General features: G+C 45.9%; 1 long non-coding RNA gene across 1 annotated transcript; it reads left to right on the top strand.

The window, feature by feature from the left end:
• The first annotated feature begins 6,401 nt into the window (after positions 1-6,401).
• Positions 6,402-14,121, top strand: LOC107733039 (uncharacterized). The gene is made up of 3 exons (XR_001638931.1): positions 6,402-6,524; positions 6,719-6,775; positions 14,060-14,121. It is a non-coding gene; the product is annotated as an uncharacterized LOC107733039 (long non-coding RNA).
• The last annotated feature ends 1,918 nt before the right edge of the window (positions 14,122-16,039 follow it).

The following is a 16,039-nucleotide window of genomic DNA, read 5'->3' as shown; positions in this document are numbered from 1 at the left end:
TGGAGCTGTGTGAAGTTCCCTGCTGCTTCAAATGCTCCACTATCATTCCAGTCCCCAAAAAACCCAAAATCACTGGACTGTGGTCAGTCATTTGATAGACTGAAGTCATATGAAATCATTTGATAGACTGGTCCTGGCCTACTTGAAGGACATCACTGGACCCTTGCTGGATCCTCTTCAGTTTGCTGACCCTGATCTGCACTTCACATATTCACCTACCCACCATTCAATCTGTGCTTAAGTGTACAGGACGTGAACCGGGTCTTCAGTAAACAGAAGTCTAAGAAAGCTTCATGCACAGATGTTGTTTCACCTGCCTGTTTAAAAGTCTGTGCTGACCAACTGGCCCCCATCTTCACACAGATCTTCAACAGATCATTGGAGCTGTGTGAAGTTCCCTGCTGCTTCAAACGCTCCACCATCATTCTGGTCCCCAAAAAACCCAAAATCACTGGACTGTGGTCAGTCATTTGATAGACTGAAGTCATATGAAATCATTTGATAGACTGGTCCTGGCCTACTTGAAGGACATCACTGGACCCTTGCTGGATCCTCTTCAGTTTGCCTACAGAGCAAACAGGTCTGTGGATGATGCAGTCAACATGAGACTTTACAGCATTACACCCTGCAACACCTCAACAGACCTGGGAATTATGCAAGAATCTTATTTATGGACTTCAGTTCGGCCTTCAATACCATCATGGCATCAGACGAACTGACACAGCTCTCTGTACCCACCTCCATCTGTCAGTGGATCACCAGCTTTCTGACAGACAGGCAGCAGCTAGTGAGGCTGGGGAAACTCACATCCAGGACCCTCATTATCAGCACTGGTGATCCTCAGGGTTGCGTTCTCTCCCCACTGCTCTTCTCCCTGTACACAAATGGCTGCAGCTCTACTGATCCCTCTGTCAAGCTCCTGAAATTTGCTGATGATACTATAGTCATCTAAAAGGCCCAGCAGAGGCTGTATTTCCTTCACCAGCTGAGGAAGTTCAACCTGCCACAGGAGTTGCTCAAACAGTTCTACTCAGCCATCATTGAGTCTCTCCTGTGTTCATCTATAACTGTTTGGCTTGGCTCAGCTACCAAATCAGGCATCAGGAGACTACAACGGACAGTCGGGACTGCTGAGAGGATTATTGGTGCCCCCTTGCCCAACCTCCAAGATCTGTACACCTCCAGAGTGAGAAAAAGGGCTCAAAAACTCACCCTAGACCCCTCACATCCAGTACACTTCCTCTTTGAACTGTTGCCCTCTGGCCAGCGCTAGAGAGCACTGTGCACCAAAACAGACAGACACAAGAACATTTTTTCCCCCCAGTCCATATCCCACCTGAACAACACATAACATTTCTCAGGACTGTACATACATAAATAACATAAAAATGTTTAATCTGTAAATAGCACATATGCACATTCACAATTCTGTCTGTTGACATTATCTTTTTCTCTATATTTTTTTAATTTTCTCTATATTTTTTTTACTATATTGTTATTTATAATTTATTGTCTATTCTCTTTATTATTAGTGTTTTATTATGTTACATTTTATTTATGTCTGCACTATGTCTGTACTTTATGTACTGGAAGCTCCTGACACCAAGACAAATTCCTTGTGTGTGTAAACGCCCTTGGCAATAAAGCTTTATCTGATTCTGATTCTGATGTCCTTCAGATAAGCCAACACCAGTCTCTCAAATGACTTCATGACCACAGATGTTAGGGCAACAGGTCTATAATCAAGTCCTGTGATTTTGGGTTTCTTTGGGATAGGGATGATTGTGGAGCATTTGAAGCAGGCAGGGACTTCAAACAGCTACAGTGATCGGTTGAAGATCTGCGAAAAGATGGAGACCAGCTGGTCAGCAGAGGTTTTCAGACAGGCTGGTGAAACACCATCTGGGCCTGGTGCTTTCCTTTTCTTCTGCTTTCTGAAGACCTGACGCACATAAACTCCACTGATCTGAAGTCCAGGAGTGGGGGAGAGGGGGGTTGCTGGGGGAATTAATGGTTGTGTAGAGAGATGGTCAGAGTGTGTGTGGGTCGTGAGACCGGGAGTTTTGAATCTACAGTAAAACTCATTCAGGTCTTCAGCAAGTTGTTGATTCGCCTCAGTGCTGGGGGATGGTCTCTTGTAGTTTGTAATGTCTTTCAGGCCTTTCTACACTGAAGCAGGGTCGTTTGCTGAAAACTGGTTTTCCAGCTTTTTAGCGTAGCTCCTCTTAGCCACATGTCAGTGTGTTCCTGGCCTGATTGTACAAGATTCTGTCACCTCCTCTGTAGTCATCCTCTTTGACCTGGCGAAGCTGTCTGAGTTTTGCTGTGGCACCGCCGTGAGTGGCAGCCTCTCCAGCAGCTCCGTGTGCCTTGCTTTTTCTTTTCCTTTGCAACTGATCACCATCAGATTATCATTTATCTTATGGATATGGATTTTCACATGCTGAAACTCGTTTATTCAAGCAATCAACTATTTGCTCTAAAAACAAAGTACCGTTCCGATGTGGTTCCCCGTTTACCTGACAAGGTGAGGAGGCCATATCATGGCTTCAGAGCCGGCGCTAAGCGGCTGGTGAAGAAGTGGCGATATAAGCCTTCGGTCCCTTCTGTGATCATGGGAAATGTGAACTCACTACCAAACAAGATTGATGAACTGACTGCGCTGGTGAAAAATGTCAAGATCTACAGAGAGTGCAGTGTGTTGTACTTCTGTGAAACGTGGCTCACGACTAGCATCTCGGATGCTAATGTGGAGCTACCTGGCTTCAGCACAGTCAGGGTGGATAGAGACATGAATATAGGACTATTGATTTAATGTATGCAAATGTAAAGGATGCATACAGGGCCACCCCACTGCCTGCACTAGGGAAAGCAGACCACAACCTTATTCTGCTTCAGCCTCACTACAAACCAAGAGTGAGGAGACTACCCACAACCAGACGCTCATTCAAGAAGCGGTCTCCTGAGGCAGAGCAGGCTCTGATAGACTGCTTCGGAACTACAGACAGGGATGTAATGCAGGGGTCACACAGTGGGAACATTGAGAAGATTGTTGACTGCACTACTGACTACATCAACTTCTGTATGGATGGTTTTGTTCGAGAAAGAACTGTACGCTGCTATGCTAAGAATAAGCCCTAGATCACGAGGGACATTAAGGGTCTTTTGAACCAGAAGAAGAGGACCTTTAAGGATAGTGATTAGAAGGAGCTGAAGTGTGTTCAGAGGGAACTCAGTGTCCAGCTCAAGGAGGCGAAGGAGCAGTACAGGAGGAAGCTGGAGAAGAAGTTAAAGAATAACAGCATGAAGGAGGTGTGGGAGGGGATGAAGACAATCGCTGGGTAAACACCATCTGGGCCTGGTGCTTTCCTTTTCTTCTGCTTTCTGAAGACCTGACGCACATAAACTCCACTGATCTGAAGTGCAGGAGTGGGGGAGAGGGGGGTTGCTGGGGGTATTAATGGTTGTGTAGAGATGGTCAGAGTGTGTGTGGGTCGTGAGACTGGGAGTTTTGAATCTACAGTAAAACTCATTCAAGTCTTCAGCAAGTTGTTGATTCGCCTCAGTGCTGGAGGATGGTCTCTTGTCTTTCAGGCCTTTCCACACTGAAGCAGGGTCGTTTGCTGAAAACTGATTTTCCAGCTTTTTAGCGTAGCTCCTCTTAGCCACACGTCAGTGTGTTCCTGGCCTGATTGTACAAGATTCTGTCACCTCCTCTGTAGGCATCCTCTTTGACCTGGCGAAGCTGTCTGAGTTTTGCTGTGGTGTCGCCGCGAGTGGCAGCCTCTCCAGCAGCTCCGTGTGCCTTGCTTTTTCTTTTCTTTTGCAACTGATCACCATCAGATTACCATTTATCTTATGGATATGGATTTTCACATGCTGAAACTCGTTTATGATGTGGTTCCCTGTTTACCTGACAAGGTGAGGAGGCCATATCATGGCTTCAGAGCCGGCGCTAAGCGGCTGGTGAAGAAGTGGCGATATAAGCCTTCGGTCCCTTCTGTGATCATGGGAAATGTGAACTCACTACCAAACAAGATTGATGAACTGACTGCGCTGGTGAAAAATGTCAAGATCTACAGAGAGTGCAGTGTGTTGTACTTCTGTGAAACGTGGCTCACGACTAGCATCTCGGATGCTAATGTGGAGCTACCTGGCTTCAGCACAGTCAGGGTGGATAGAGACATGAATATAGGACTATTGATTTAATGTATGCAAATGTAAAGGATGCATACAGGGCCACCCCACTGCCTGCACTAGGGAAAGCAGACCACAACCTTATTCTGCTTCAGCCTCACTACAAACCAAGAGTGAGGAGACTACCCACAACCAGACGCTCATTCAAGAAGCGGTCTCCTGAGGCAGAGCAGGCTCTGATAGACTGCTTCGGAACTACAGACAGGGATGTAATGCAGGGGTCACACAGTGGGAACATTGAGAAGATTGTTGACTGCACTACTGACTACATCAACTTCTGTATGGATGGTTTTGTTCGAGAAAGAACTGTACGCTGCTATGCTAAGAATAAGCCCTAGATCACGAGGGACATTAAGGGTCTTTTGAACCAGAAGAAGAGGGCCTTTAAGGATGGTGATCAGAAGGAGCTGAAGCGTGTTCAGAGGGAACTCAGTGTCCAGCTCAAGAAGGCGAAGGAGCAGTACAGGAGGAAGCTGGAGAAGAAGTTAAAGAATAACAGCATGAAGGAGGTGTGGGAGGGGATGAAGACAATCGCTGGGTGCAGCTCAAAGCGGGGTGATAACATTGAAGGAGATGTGGAGAGAGCAAACCAGCTGAACAACTTCTTCAACAGGTTTGACCACCCCAACTCGTTTACACCTCATAAGACTGCACCAATCACCCCCCTTCTTCTTTTCTTTCTCTCTCTCCCCGGGTATCAACTTCAGCACGGAGGAGATTGTCCCCACACCCATGATCACGGCAACCCAGGTGTGTGGAGAACTGAGGAGGCTTCGTCCCAGCAAAACAGCTGGTCCAGATGGAGTATCCCCACGACTGCTGAAGGTCTGCGCACGGGAGCTGGGCGAACCCCTACAGCGTATCTTCAACCTGAGCCTGGAACATGAGAGGGTACCTTAGCTGTGGAAAACATCCTGCATCATCCCAGTCCTGAAGAAACCACGCCCTGGAGAGCTGAACGATTATAGGCCGGTCGCCCTGACACCACACATAGTGAAGGCCAAGGAGAGGGTGCTGCTTCACAACATGAGGCCACAGGTCTGCCATTCCCTCAACCCTCTGCAGTTTGCATACTGGGAGAACGCCATTATATACATGTTACACCTATCCCTCTCTCACCTGGACAGGGGCAGTGGGGCTGTGAGAATTATATTCTTGGACTTCTTCAGTGCCTGAAGATACCATTCAGTCTCTGCTACTCAGAGAGAAACTGATAAAGATGGGAGTAGGCTCACACCAGGTGGTGTGGATAACGGACTACATTACAGCCAGACCTCAGTACGTGCGACTGGGGGACTGCAGGTCTGACACTGTGGTCAGCAGTATGGGAGCGCCGCAGGGGACTGTGCTCTCTATCTGGTTCTGTTCACCCTGTACCCGTCAGACTTCCAGTACAACTTGGAGTCCTGCCACATGGAAATTTTTGCATGACTTAAGCGACATGCAAAAGAACCCTGCAATTCTCCCAAAGGACAGTCAGATATCAACCTTACTCATCAAACATTATCATGAACAAGTGTGTCACCAAGAGAGAGGGAGGACTATGAATGAATTGCGTTCAAATGATATCTGGATCTTGTGATGTAGCCAGGCTGTTTCCACACATATCTACAAATGCACTAAGTGCAGGAAATTTAGAAGACCCACTGAAGAGCAGAGGATGGCAGATCTTCCGCAAGAACGTATGGGGACAACTTTTCCTTTCACGTACTGCGGAATGGACTACATCATGTAAGGAAGAAAGGAGCTAAAGCGTTATTGGCTTCTGTTTACTTGTATGTGTTCAAGAGCTGTGCATGTAGAAATGTTGAACGATTTATCCACTAATGCCTTCATTAATGCGTTACATGCTTTCATTGCCATACGTGGACCTGTGCGTCAACTTAGATCTGACCAGGGCAATAATTTTGTTGGTGCAAGATGAGAATTTGCTGAAGCACATGGGTGGCATTTGGGAGAGGCAAATTCAAACAATAAGTGTCTTGATATCCATTCTGGATCAGTCAGCTCAAAGACTTGATAGTGCCTCTCTAAGAGCATTTCTTTATGAGGCCATGGCTATTACACATAGTAGTAGAAGTCAGTTGATATTTCTTGCTTATTTAATTATTTTAAAATATTTTGTTAAAGACCTTTAATTTGAAACTGCTTAGTAAAGAGCTGTTTTTGAGTGGAGACTTTTATTATGAAAAGATTGACTCAGGAAGACAGATGTCTGCAACGGCAATTTAAAGAGTGTTTTAATGTTTATATTCTACTCATCTGGAGTTAAAAAAAACATCAGATGCAAGATTAAGTTGTCCTTTTGGTAACAAGCAGCCAATTAAGTAAGTTTTTAATTTATATTATATAAGATTGTTGTGGATTGTGTTGCTGTGTGGATGAGAACAATATCTGTACAAAGACTATATTTAAGCTGTTAAAGTGAACTTAACTCTGTTTAAAAGGTTTACTGTAATATTCTATAAGGCAGCAGAATATGGAGGCAGAGGGATGCAACTTATGTCTCTTTATTTTACAGATGCCAAACACGAGCTGGATCCTGCTAGGAGAACAACACTCTGCTGAACTCTGAGTGGTAAGCAATTATATGAGAACACCCTCTAGTGGTCACACTCCCAAATGACATAATACTTAATGCTTCACTACATCCCATTCCCCCTGATAACACTAGTCCCTTAACAATTATTTCTGGTAACCCATGCTGACTGAAACTCTGTCTCAGGCAGTGGATGGTAACAGCGGATGTAGCGTTATTCAAAGGATACGCTCTCTATCTGTTTAGAGTAGGGCTGCACGATTAATCGAATGCGATTGTCATACGCATTTTGTCAGTAAAGACGGTTCTGTGATCAGTAGTAAATCTCCATCACATGCTTTCAGATGGAGCAGCATTTACTCAATCTACTAGCATTTACTTAATCTAATTATACAGATGGAGTATATAATACATTACTCCACTGTACAGCTACACTGTACACCACTGTACAGCTTTAACTACAGAGCTGATAAAGGCTATGGCGATTAGCATTGCATTATTATATACTTTATTATAATAAAAATTATAATAAGACAAACTCAGATAAACCATATATTGTTGTAGTCATGTGTTTATTAGTCACGTTGAATCAATGAAAGCAGTTAAATCTTCTGTTTATTTAGCAACCGCTATAGGGATTTCCTGGATTTCTTCTGCGGGGCGTATTTGGAGTTTCTGTGCGAGAGCACCCTCAGGCCTTCGTAAAGAGATTTACTACTGATCACAAAACCGTTCTTCCCTGTCAAGATGCTTATGACAATCGCAGCTTTTGCCAAATCGTGATTGCGATTTCATTTCGATTAATCGTGCAGCCCTAATTTAGACTACGCATCCACCAGGATCAGGAAAATATTTCCTTGCCACGGACCTGCATAATCAATATGGATCCTTCATGGTAGCTTTGGAATTTCCCAAAGGTGTAAGGGTGCACAATGAGGAATTTTCCTGTTCTTCTGACATCGGGCACACGCTTTTACCAGTCCTTCCACAGCAGCATCCATCTGGGGCCACCACACGTAGGTCCATGCCAACCACTTCATTCTGGTTATGCCTGGATGGCCACTGTGCAACGGTCTGAGTATGGCTGCACGGCCTTGGCGGGGTAATCACCACATGTGCACCCCACAATACACAGCCTCCCTGGACACTGAGTTCATCCTGTTTTTTAAGGTATGCTCCAAAAGCGGGATCCTCCAGTCTTTTGGGCCATCCCTTAAGCACATACTCTCTTACTCATGCCAAAACAGGATCTTTAACAGTCCATTTCTTCACCTTTGGATACATGAAGAAGCTATCTGTGGCACTTCTCTGAGTTCACTGAACAGCGCAGTCAGTGGCTTGTGATCTGTCACAATGGAAACGGTCTGTCATATACATATATGTGGAATTTCTTTATTCCGAAAATGACAGCAACACCCTCCTTATCCAGTTGAGAGTAATTATTTTCTGCTGCATTTAACATCTGTGACACAAATCCTATCAGTCTGTCTGTTCCATCTTCTATCCTGTGAGACAGCACGGCCACCACCACGGCCACATACGGGGATGCATCACAAGCCAAGATGAGAGGTTTGGTAAGATTGTAGTGCACTAATATAGCAGATGACTGGAGGAGCTTTTTTGACTTTACAAAGGCTTCTTCCTGCTCACTGCCTCACGTCCACTTTGTCTCCTTCCTCAACAACCTGTGCAAAGGTGCCAGCACTGTGGACAGACTGGGGAGAAATTTATGATAATAGTTCAGCAAGCCTAGATAAGCTTTCAGTTCACTCACCGACTGAGGAGCAGGGGCTTCTTGAATCGCTTGTACTTTTTCTGCGACTGGCTGCATGCCTGCAGCACTGAATCGGTGGCCCAGGAATATCACTTCCTTTCCCAAACACTAGGGATGCTCCGATCCGCCTTTTTCGCCTCCGATACCGATTCCGATACCTAGGGTTCGGTATTGGCCGATACCAATACCGATCCGATACCAGAAGTTTTTTCCCTCATTTAAATAAATGTAGAATTTATATATCTCTGTGTGTGGAATGACAGCCACAGTGGAGAAAAGAGTTTGTGTGAACTTTAATGTAAGGACTTAAATATTCATATGTAGCTCACATTAAGCTATCGTATGGCTTCAGAAGTAACACAGAATAATTTGCACAATCAAGAAAAAAAAAAAGAAAAAAATCTCGGATTTGGATCGGCCCTCTCTGACCGATACCCGATCCGAGAAAAATTGCACTATCGGAGCCGATACCCGATATGAATATCGGATCGGCGCATCCCTACCAAAAACTCACACTTGCTCCTTTTCAGTCTCATTCCACTTGTTTTTAGTCTCCTCAGAACCTCCTTTAGATACCTTATGGCGCTTTTCCACTGCGTGGTACGACTCGGCTCGGCACGGCTCAGTACGGCACGGCACGGTTCGGCTTGGCACGGTTTGCGTTTCCACTGCAGTTCAGTACCGCTTTAGAGTGGGCGGGATTATTCACATGACGTTATAGTTGCGCCGCCTCTACTACCACGACTCCTAAAAAAGCTTTTTCATTCCGCGTCGCCCCATCAAGCTCTCGCTGGATCCGCTCCTCTGCTATCAACGAGAGGAACGTCTGTTCTTCCGCAACAGACAACAAAACTTTTTGGTTGTTAAAAAAAGGTGCGCTCGTTCAAAACAGTTGCGTTCGATCCTTCGCTGGCTGTGCTGATTTAAATCTAGCGCTTCTGTTGTGTTTGTGTCGCAAGTTCAGTGACGATTCTCTCTGGCCAATCCGTGATCAGCAGAGTTTACACGTCACGTTTTGGTAACGGTACGGTTCGCTTGGAACCCCAACCGAGGTGGTACTAAAAAAAGTACCAGGTACCAGGTACTGTACCCAGTGGAAAACCCCCCAAAAGTGAACCATACCGAACCGTACCGTGCCGTACCATGCAGTGGAAAAGCGCCAATAGAGAGGGCACTAAGTCCAACTGACAGAAGGGGCTCAACGGATCTCTCTGTATGGCCTGAAGGGCCACTGAGAAGGGATGTGGCCTTGGAGGATTCAACCTCCGGGGGCCTCCTAGGAATCTGATAACCAGATTGTGCTTCCCCACCAAACTTCCATCTACAGTATTGTGGTTCGCTGCAATAGCGACCACGTACACCTTGAGTGTACACGCAGACAGGCGGCCTTCTTGGAGGAAGGATAGCACAGATCTGATGCCACATCTCAGATGATCCTTCCCATGGGAAGAACACCAATTCACGAAAACGCACCATTTCAGGTCATATAGACCAATTTGGAGTAGACGTCACAGTTACGTCACTTGCAGCTGTGCGCACTGTGGTGGCAGAAAAACACTGGTAACAAGTGGAGGGAAATGGGTAAAATCCATGGAATAAGACAAAAAAATGTATTGTTGTGCCTTTGGATGTCAGAATCGGATTGCAAATAATTTTTGTAGAATACTGTCATCAAAGACACCATTTGAAGCTAAACGCAGACATTTACACTGACAGACTATGGATGAAACCTGCTATGATTACCCCACTTTTAAAGCATAAATTTGATTTTAACAATAGGTCTACATAATATACACATATGCAGTTCATAGGGGACATAGTGTATTAGCCCTGCAGTAAAAAAGTCAGAATTTTGAAATATAAACTCAAAATTACTTTTTTTTATTGTTTTATTCCATAGACTGCTACTTTAAAACTGTCATTTTCTGCCACCAGATAGGCTCCGCCCACAAAAAACATCATCAGTGTTTGCAAACACCAAATTGGTCTATAGCCGCCTCGTAGAGGGGGTCCTAGCCTGCGTAATGGTATTCACCACTGCGGGTGAAAGACCTCCGAGTTTCTCCTGGTCGCATCTATAGAGCAGACATGGAGGTTCCAGAGATCTGGGCATGGGTGCCAGATTGTGCCCTTCCCCTGGGAGAGAAGGTCCCTCCTCAGGGGAATCCGCCAGGGAGGAGCTGATGGCAAAAGCACGAGCTCCGAGAACCAAGTCTTGTTGGGCTATTAATGCCTGCAGGACAGCCATGGTGTGCAGAGTGGACACAGCTTGTCCAGAAGCATTATAAGCTCTCGCCACAAAGGACAAGGTAACTTATGCTCTAGACGGGAGTTTTGGATGGCCCCTCCAGGCGGCGGCATCTTGCATGCATTTTCATTCTGCGTCGCCCCATCAAGCTCTCGCTGGATCCGTTCCTCTGCTATCAACGAGAGGAACGTCTGTACTTCCTCAACCGCAGACAACAAAACTTTTTGGTTGTTAAAAAAAGGTGCGCTCGTTCAAAACAGTTGCGTTCGATCCTTCGCTGGCTGTGCCGATTTAAATCTAGCGGTTCTTTTGTGTTTGTGTCGCAAGTTCAGTGACGCAGGTAGTGACGATTCTCTCCGGCCAATCCGTGATCAGCAGAGTTTACACGTCACGTTTTGGTAACGGTACGGTTACCGCACTTGGAACCCCAACCGAGGTGGTACTAAAAAAAGTGTACCCAATGGAAAACCCCCAAAAAGTGAGCCGTACCGTGCCGTACCATGCAGTGGAAAAGCGCCATTAGATGCTCCTTGTCATTTGTCCCTGTGACTACTATGTCATCCAGGTACACTGCAATGTGTTTTATGTTTTGGAGAATTCCCTCCATGGTGCTTTGGAAAATGGCTGGACTTGATGCCACCCCTTAAGGGAGTCTACAGTAAGTGTACAGCCCCTTGTGTGTGTTAATAGTGACATATTTCTTGGCACTTTCATCCAGCATGATTTGCTGATATGCATGGCTCATGTCCAATTTGGAAAATATCTGGCCTCCAGCTAACTGAGTAAACAAATCTTCCACTTTCGGAATGGGATATTGTTCCACACTGGATGCTCCATTTACTGTGAGTTTGTAATCTCCACAAATCCGAATAGAGCCACCTGGTTTCTTTACAGGCACTATAGGAGCTGCCCACTCTGCAAACTGCACTGGTTCAATGATTTTTCTCTTAACCAGTCTCTGGAGCTCAGTCTCCACCAAGGGCTTGACGGCAAATGGAATGCATCTGGGCTTAAAGAATCGTGGTTGGTCCTCGGTGTTGACATGAATTTTAGCTGTGGTGCCTTTGAGCTACCCCAGCTCGTCTTTAAACACCTCTGTGTGTCTGTCTAGCACATCTGCTAACTTCAGTGCTGGCACTGCTGTTACTTGATTCACCAGCTGTGGCAACATCCCAAAGTCTTTCAGCTAGCCTCGCCCCAACAAGTTAGGCCCCTCTCCTTGTACCACGACCATTGTCATTCCTTTTCTTACATTTTGGATTTCCACTGTTACTGTGGCTTGGCCCAGCACTTCCGTCTTTTCCCCTGTATAGGTCTTCAGTTTCAAACTGCATTGTCTCAATTCTGGCATGTCGTTTTGTTTCCACAACTAAGAATATTGCTCTTTGCTGATGATTGTCACTCCACAAACTGTGTCGAATTCAAACTCCACTTCTATGCCATTCAAGGTTGGACTTGGGATACACTGTATATTGTTAATATCACTGGTGTCCTCCCTCTCGTTACATTCCTCCTCTGTAATGAGATAAGTCCTCCAAACTTTTTCTTTTTTCTCTCCTTTTTGTCCTTTGAATGGAGTCTTTTGGCACCCCACAGCAGTTTGTTTTGCCCTGCATGCTCGTTTTATGTGTCCATGCCTTCCACGTTTATGGCAGAGGTCATTCAGGAACTTACATTCTTCTGGCACATGTTGTCCTTCCCATCTGTAACACACAATGTCTTTTTGTCGCCCCTTTTTCTTAGCTGAGTACACTCTATGCACTGCTGTTGGTCCTTTAGGTGACTTCACGTTTTGTCCTGCCTCCTCAATTAGCAATCCTTGCAAATCTCTCACGTTTTTATTCGCAGACTCCATTGCCTGGCAGATGTTAAGTGCCTTCTTGAAAGTTAACTCCACTTCTGCCAGCAGCCGCCTCAGCATTCGGTCGTCATTCACTCCACAGACAAGTCTGTCCCAAAGCATTTGTGGAAGTGTGGCCCCGTACTCGCAGTGCTGTGCTAACTTTTTCAATTGTGCCACATAATTAGCATCAGTTTCACCATCTTTCCGTGTACGTGAGTTAAAATTAAATCTTTGCACAATTTCACTTGTCTTAGGATTGTAATTAAGGGGCAGTCATGGCCTAATGGTTAAAGAGTCGGACTTGTAACCTGAAGGTTGCGGGTTCGAGTCTCAGCTCCGGCAGGGATTGTAGGTGGGGGGAGTGAATAACCAGCGCTCTCTTCCACCCTCAATATCACGACTAAGGTGAGACCAATGAGCAAGGCACCAAATGCTTAATTGTGAACAAGTTAACCATTAATTAATGCTTAACTAATGCATTATTCTGGACCCCTATTCTAAAGTGTTACCGAGAATCCTTGTGTTCGTGAAAAGACTGGGGGGAGCTACACATAGCTCCTTGTAAACCATAATTTTATATAGCCTATTACTTCTAATTGTAATGGAGCTGTGCTAAATTCGGGGTAAACCAAAATAGTCTTTTAATAAACTTCACACAGAATCCAGGAACGGGGGTTAGCATAACACAACAACAAACAATAACCGGCCAAGGGCTAGAACAGAACAGGGAGTATAAATACAAAAGCAAATGAGAGACTAATGACATTATTAAATGAACACAGGTGAACAGAATGCCCACCCTCAATATCACGACTAAGGTGAGACCAATGAGCAAGGCACCAGACCCCCAACTGCTCCCCGGGCGCCGCAGCAATATGGCTGCCCACTGCTCCGGGTGTGTATTCACGGTGTGTGTGTTCACTACTGTGTGTGTGCACTTGGATGGGTTAAATGCAGAGTACAAATTCCAAGTATGGGTCACCATACTTGGCCACACGTCACTTCATTCACTTCACTAATGATTTTTTAGAACAGTCACCAGTTCATCATAATTTTTCTTTCCTGGCTTTGCAGGGCAGAGCAAACTTCTTAATAAATTATATGTGGACGCCCCAACTCTCAAAATCATCGCTTTCTTTTTTATCAGCTTCCTTAATTCCATTAGCTTGGAAAAAATACTCCAGCATTTCGATATATTCATCCCATAACTGTGATGCATGAACAGACTCATGGTCCCCACCAGCATCGTCATTTGGTCTTGTTAATCGTCGATTTTGTCTCCTTGCAAGCGGTCTGTTTACACTTCAGCACCGGTATTCCTATGGCCATCCAGCACTCACATCAATTATTTCTTCTGACACACGACTCCTTAATTCCTCGTCGCCAATTATGTAATATTCTGTAAGGCAGCAGAATACGGAAGCAGAGGGATGTAACTTATATCTCTTTATTTTACAGATGCCAAACACGAGCTGGATCCTGCTAGGACAACAACACTCTACTCTGCTGAACTCTGAGTGGTAAGCTATTATATGAGCCGTCTAGTGGTCACACTCCCAAATGACATAATACTTAATGCTTCACTACATTTACAAAGACAATATTTATTTATTTATTTAATATATTTATGTTTTTTATATTCTTAGTTTTTACTTTATTTTTGAACCAGTCAATAAGTCGCCATTTATCAGAGACACAGAATCCAGGAACGGGGGTTAGCATAACACAACAACAAACAATAACCGGCCAAGGGCTAGAACAGAACAGGGAGTATAAATACAAAAGCAAATGAGAGACTAATGACATTATTAAATGAACACAGGTGAACAGAATGCCATAATCAGGGCAACTAAGGAAAACTAGGTCAAAGGAACAAAACAAGGCAGGAGAACAGGAACAGGGAAAACACAGCTAAAAGTCCATAACCGTAACAGTTTGCCCCCCTCCCGGAAGGTGCATCCTCACGCCTAAAGAAGTCCAACTGAGGAGGGAGGGAGGCAGGGGCTCTGGAGGAGGGCGTGGAGCAGGAGAAAGGTAGGGGCTGGGAGAAGGTGATGGTGGGAGGAACCATGGTGGAGAAGACGGATGTTGGAGACAGGGAGGAGCCAGGAGCAGGGGGACGGAGTGATGAGGCGAAGCCGGAGGAGTGGAGACCCGAGGCGATGGATGGTCGACGACTGACCAAGGCAGAGCTCTAGGGACAAGGGAGCCCGGTGGAGTCAGTGGGATGATGGGCCACGTTGTGGAGACGAGGGAGCAAGGAGCCAAGGCGGAGCCAAAGGGTCGGAGGACCGAGGTGGAGTATGGGACTCAGAGGCTGGAGGCAGAGGCAGGGGAACCTCACACCTAGGCGGAGCTGGAGACTGGAAGGCTAGAGGCGGATCAGAGTGCCCAGATGTCGCTGGCTGAGGGTGAGCTGAGGGACTGACAGGTACCAGCGGAGACAGGCCTGAGGAACAGGCTTGCATAAGGCTGGCATAAGTGAAGGCGGCAGAGGGAGGCTGGGTGGGAACTTAAAAGTCACAGGGAGCTCAGGAGACGGAGGAGAGCTGGACAGAACCAGGGGAGACTCAGGAGACACAGGAGATTCAAAGCTGGACGGAACCAGCGAAGACTCAGGAAATGTAGGAGATGCAGGAACATAGGAAATTATCTCCCCAGCCCAATTAATTAAATCCTTTTGAAAAATGCCCCTAAGTTCCTCAAAGTATTGTCCAGTGGCCAGTTTCAGCTCACCCTCAGCGGCAGGAGTGTGGGCAGGGCTTCTCTCCAAGCCCTCAATCTCCACCAGTACTCCCTCGGGGACGGACGATGTAGCCGGCTCACGCACCTGGTCAGACGAGTCTTGAGGCTCAGGCTCCGGGGAGATGATCGGCTCAGTCGTGGGTTCTCGTGCTGGCTCTCGTGTCGTGGCAGGCTCAGGCTCTCCAACTGAGGTGGGCTCAGGCAATTGCTCCGTGCAGTGGGATGACGGCTGGCTGGTCTCTGGTTCGGGAGTGGGGCTGGAGATGTCCTCCTCAGCGGGGCAGATGGAGAAATACAGTGTATTTCTCTCTAGCACCCACTCCACGAAAGCGGCAAAACTCCCTCGAGGACCATTCCCGACAGCTTTGCCTTAGTCGAAGTGTTAAGTCAGACAAAATAAAAGGTGCAAAGGCAGCTGTCCATGTAATCCGTAAGGTAGGCGAGATTTAGATAGTTCCTGGTGTGGTCCTCGAGGGAGCGATCCCCTTGCTCCAGGCAGAGGAGCATTAAAAATGTGTTAAAGAATACATAAAGAATTAACTTATTTTCTCTTACAACGATAATGTAGCCCTTCCATATTAATTAATAGGTTATAATGTAAGTATATGTACAAATACCTCTTTATTATGTTCTATTAGGTTTTATTTTGAGCCTCCAATAAAAGGAACCATATATATATATATACTCTTTATT

Source organism: Sinocyclocheilus rhinocerous, unplaced genomic scaffold (genome assembly GCF_001515625.1).
Source record: "Sinocyclocheilus rhinocerous isolate Xijiao unplaced genomic scaffold, SAMN03320098_v1.1 scaffold2475, whole genome shotgun sequence".
Lineage (NCBI taxonomy): Eukaryota > Metazoa > Chordata > Actinopteri > Cypriniformes > Cyprinidae > Sinocyclocheilus > Sinocyclocheilus rhinocerous.
This window is presented reverse-complemented; position numbering and strand designations above follow the sequence as displayed.